Source organism: Sarcophilus harrisii, chromosome X, assembly GCF_902635505.1.
Source record: "Sarcophilus harrisii chromosome X, mSarHar1.11, whole genome shotgun sequence".
NCBI classification, from domain to species: Eukaryota; Metazoa; Chordata; class Mammalia; order Dasyuromorphia; family Dasyuridae; genus Sarcophilus; species Sarcophilus harrisii.
Genome location: NC_045432.1, coordinates 38,810,550 through 38,815,987, shown reverse-complemented (window position 1 = coordinate 38,815,987; position 5,438 = coordinate 38,810,550).

Sequence of the window (5,438 nt, the reverse complement as noted above, 5' to 3'; positions counted from 1 at the left end):
GAAGGAACTGAGCAGAACCAGCAGTTATGCAAACAAACAAATAAAAAAGCCCACAATTCTAAATACAAACAACTTTAAAAGCCATTAAGAACTCTGATCAATTCAATGAGCAGCTATGATTCCAGAAGACTAGTGAGGAAACCCGCTTCCCATCTCATGACAGATGTGATAGAGTTAGGGTAGAGAAGAGACATAGCCAAGGTGTTCCAAAAATCCTAATAACAGTTTATATCTATCAACTTTCACTATTAAAACTTTCAAACACACTCAGCCTTTCAGGACACAATTTTTGCACATGACAAATGTGGAAATGTTTTGCTTAACTATTCCTAAGTTACCAGATTTTTGTTTTTTCTTTGGGAAGGAAAAAGGAAATTAAATAGGGTTTCTGTCAATTTTTTTAAAAATGTAATTTAAAAAAATTATCAAAGAAAGGAAATGGAATGACCCTCCTGTCTCATCCTCGATTTTCTTCCCATTTTAAGCTCTGGCCTTGTAGGGAAGAAGAAAAATTCAGTTCCTGCCATAGAGTTCTTAGTACAGTGGGAAGTCATTCAGAGGATGTCCCACCCTCAAGCAGCTTCCTGTCTTTTTGGAGAAACTGAGTGGTTCCCCAGTAATGGGGAGGCAACTAGGTAGTACAGTGACTATGGTGCTGGGCCTGGCATCAGGACCACCAGAGTTCAAATCTGGCCTCACTTACAAGCTGTGTGACCCCGGGCAAATCACTTAACCCTGTTTGCCTCAATTTTCTCAGTTCCCTCCAATAATGGGATAATAATAGCATCTGCCCTTCAAAGTAGTTGTGAGAATTAAATGAGGTAATATTTATAAAGCGCTTAGCTTAATAAATATTTATTTCTCTTCTTTTTAACCCTTTATACAGGGTTGCCAAAGCAAATCCTTTAGCTGAGCACCCTTAGTTTTATAAGATTATAATGTATGGCTTTTAGCCAGGATTTTCATTTAGCAAAGATTTGTCCACAGGTGCCTGATAATTAGGCAAGGCCTTCACTGTTACTTCCCTGTTTTCATGGGTGTGATCTCAGGAAACTCACCCAAAGATCCCAAGGCTTTTTGGGAAATGCACATAATCAGAACTAGGCAATCGAATCCTCTCCACAGCCAAAAGGAAGTCTGTCAGTCCAGCCACTGTTCCTTGTACGCTGGTTTGGACTCAGTGCCCAATGCTCTTCCCAAGCTCCCTATACTTAATATTCTGAACTACCCTTCCAGTTTTAAAAAGGCAGCATGGATTAGTAGAAAGAGCCTGGAAGCTTAGCTTCACCACTTCCTAGGCTATACGCAAATCACTTCCCCTCACCAAACCTCAATATTCTTTTTTACAAAATGGGGATCCTTGCCCTGCCTACCTTACAGGGTCATCGGGGTGGGGGTAACATGAGATTGGTCAGATAAAGAACTTTCTAACCTGGGTATGTTGGCGTTCCTGCTGCTCTCCCCTCAAGGCTTTTGGCTGCCTCCAGTTTATGAAGCTGTGGCTCCCCCACAAAGGTAGAAGTCAAGTGGTCCTGCAGGATCCCAATCATCAAAGGGAAGGCCCCAAGGAATCTTTCCTTGGTGATTTGTACTTCAATTCTCCTTATGGGTTCCTTTCTTTATCGGGGCCCCTTTCAGGCCCCCTGGAGGAGTGGAGAGGGCTCTGTGCTCATGCCATATAAATCTCCACATGATGGTTCTCATTATTTCTTTTTCTTCTCCCTGACACGAATGCAGACAATGAATGTTGGTTTGCCTGGTGATTTACGAGTTCCTTGGAAAGATGTTGCTCAGCTGAGATCTAAGAAACTTCAAGACAGGCCTAGTATTTATGACATGTTTCTCCCAACCACTGACCTCAAGTTTCATCAAAAGAAATTTGGGGCAGCCAAAGCAAACAGTAGGGGGAGTTACACCCCATAAACTCTAGCAATGAGATTATCACGCCAAATTCTGACTGAAGTTCAAATAGAAAGAAAGATGAGGGAAAAAAAACAACCCCAACTCATTATCTTCTCTGTGAACCTGCTTCAACTACCATTTTCCAGGCCAACGTTCATTTAATGATGTAGCAACCACTACAAAATTTCAGTTACAAATTGGCAAAATGTCCCCTTTGTGCGGTGGAGTGTGGGAACTGCAGAGGACTCATTTGACATTCTTGGACACTAGTGAAGTGACATTGTGAGGAGGTTCAAGGAGAAGTCATCCATCTCTGGGGTCTTTGGTCTTCTCCACTTGGCCATTCCCAATATGACGGAAAAGAGATTTCCGGATGAATCAAAGAACAGAGGAGCCATAAGAGACTCTTGAGATCATCTAGTCCACCGTCCTCACATTATAGAAAAGGAAACTAAAAGAAGTTCAGAGAGATCACACGATCTGCCTAAGGTTGTTCAGTTAGTGCCAGCAGCAGCATACGGGGAACATAGGGAGGTCATCTATCTACATAGGAGAGGAGAAGGAGGGAGCAACACGAAGGCCCTTTTAACAACTGCTTGGAATCCTACTCTACAAAAAGTGGTAATTACCTATAAAAATTTAATGTAGGTCCCAGCAACAGGAGATGACTAGGGATTTGAAAGTGCCCTCCACCAAACTGCTTAGGTAGCACGTGGAGTGGAACAGTCTGTGTGCAACAGAGATTGGATATCCTTAACTTAGCGCGCCAACATGGTGGCAGCACTACCGAATTTCCACTCTTGTGTGTAAGTGTTAATGGCTCCCTGAAAGTCAGGTGAGCTTAATCAGACACTAACGAGGTGTCTGTATTCCCTTGGCAGAATGGTCTGAAAGAGTTATATTAGTTGTGTGTGTCCTGGATTACGGAAGCAAAAGGGGCTGAGGCCGTGTAATCACAGGTGAAAATGTCAGGGATGAAATGAGTTGCTTCCAGCCTCAGCTGAGTGCCTGACACATCCTTATGGGGGCTTTCCCCTCCCCCAAAACAATAACCACAGTCAAGGCCTCGGATCTCTGACAGAGGCGGAGGCAGAGCCCAATCTAGTTCTCTTTCCATCATATTGTGGTGCCTCCCAAAAAGAGAGAGGGCCAAGACGCGACCTCGACAACCTTGTAAAGTAAGGTCAGACGAGATGAACATTAAAGTACCTTCTAACTCAATGAACCTCAAAGGTTTGTCTCAGGTGTCCTTTGCCTCCCCTTCATGTAGTTGGCCTCCATTGAATCCCCCATCTGCTTTTTGCCCAGTGACTTCCTACCATCAGGGACCTCCCACCGGCTTATCTCCTGAGAGTAGTATTTGTGGTTTTGCTTGGCAAAGCTGATAAATGGTAGGGACAGGATTTGAATCCAAGTCTAGTATTTTGCCTTCTTTTATTCCTATCCATTCCGACTCAAAAGTTACCTGTATGTGGTAAAATCTTTCTGGATGTCATGGCCAGGAACGACTTTTCCCATGGGAGGTAGAAATGTTAGAGTCAAGAAATACCTGGATTCAAATACCAACTCACACTTAGTTATGTCTTGTGTGCCTCGGTGAGCAAGTGACTTAGCTCTCTGAATTTCACTTTCCTCAGCTGTAAAATGGGAATAATAATATTTGCCATATATAATCTCTGCAGAATTAGAGGGGTGAGACCAAAGGACCCTGCTCTGAGACCTGAAGGCTTGATGGTAAAGTAAATCTCCTGCCAAGAATTGACCCACCCGGCCTATTGCTCATTTCCAATTTCTGGATTTGCTCTGTGAGTCTTGTCATCAGAATCCCCAGCAATTCTCCCTCTTCCAAGCTGATCACCCAACATCAATCAGTCACCTAGCATTTTTGCAGCTCCTTCTATGTGCCAGGCACTGTGCCACTAGAGTTACAAGCTAGGGATACCGGGGATACAAAAAAAGGCAAAGGACAGCTAGCTCCTGTCGTTCGCCCTTTCTGTGCTTTATAATCCCCCTTCTCCCAGCAAGTAGAAGTCCGTTCCACAGCCTCTCCTCTCTCAGCTTCCTGAAGCTCCCCAGCTGGCAATCATTGGTCCCTTTCCTGGGTATTTCCAACTCCTGCTCTCTGCTGCCCTCTGCTAGAGATGGAACCACTTTCCTCTCAGGGCAGATGCCTCAAATCCTAGGACACCTTCAGGAAAGGGACATGTGCCCCCTGCTTCCATAGGACAGTGACAGGTACTGAAGTGGATGTGTAAAAAAGGCAGACCTGGTCCTTGGCCTCAGGAAAGTTATAAGTAACAAGGTCGCAATGAGGAAGAGAGAATGCCTGGGTCTAGCCCTAAGAGTCACGCCAGACTTTGGGGGCTGGTATCAGTTGTTTAACGAGTTGTTCTATCACCCAAGAAATTAATGGTGTGCTTCAATTGGCCGCCTTATTCACAGTGCTGGAAGCAGGGCAGTGAGCAAGTCCACGACGGATGTGAACAACATGGCAAAAGATGATATGTTGAAAGGAAGTGACCAGGAAAATCGCAGAAAAAAACATGCAGGGAATAAAAAAAGGTGGGTCAGCTACATGGTGAGAGCAAGGCTGGATGCCATGTGAGGTATTGGCAAGGCCCTGTACTCTTGGAGTCTTGGGTAGGGTGGGCGGGTGGGGGGGCAACTCTTACAAATAAAAAGCACATACAGGTTGTTTGAAGAGCGAGAGGACACTGCCGATTGGAGGCATAAGGGAAGTCTTCCCAGAAGAACTGGTACCTGAGCTGAGCACAGAAAGTAGATAAGAATTCTGAAAAGCAAAGATGGATGACGGGAGTACCAGGTATGAGGAATGGCTGGTGCAAAGAAACGGATGACACAGACAGAAGTCAAGTTTGGGGGATACTGAATAGTGCAATTTGACTACTGAGAGGCATGAGTTAACGTTAGACTGAAAAGGTAGACTGGAGCTAGATTGGACCAGGCCTTGAATGCCAAGTCAGGGAATTTTTATTTTACCTTAGAGACAATAGGAAAACACAGAATATCTTTGACAGGGGAGCAATGTGGTGACATCTGTTGCTTATGAAGGGAACATTGACCACTGGCCGGGGTTGGGAAAGACTGGAAGCTCGAAAGCCCAGTCAGGATATTGTTACAATAGTGTGGGAAGAGCGGTAGTGATGTGAGTATACTCTTGATGTTGTAGAGGAAAAATCAAGAAGATTTAGCAGATAATTAAATACAGGGTGGGGAGAATGAGAGAGATGGAAGAGCCTCGAATGATTCCATGGTTGGAAATTTGGGGAACCAGGAGGGTGGTACTGTCTATACCAATAGGGAAGTGGGCAGGAGGGAACTCTAAGGGGATATAATGACGAGTTCTGTTTGATATGCCAACAAAAGATCCACTTAGAGATGTACAGCAAGCAGGTAATGATCTGGACCTACAGTTTAGGAAATCGATTAAAACTGGGCACAGAGATTGGAGAGTTTTTTGCTTAAGGGTGATCGTGGTACTTGGATAGGGAGGGTCCAGAGGTGACTCATTCACT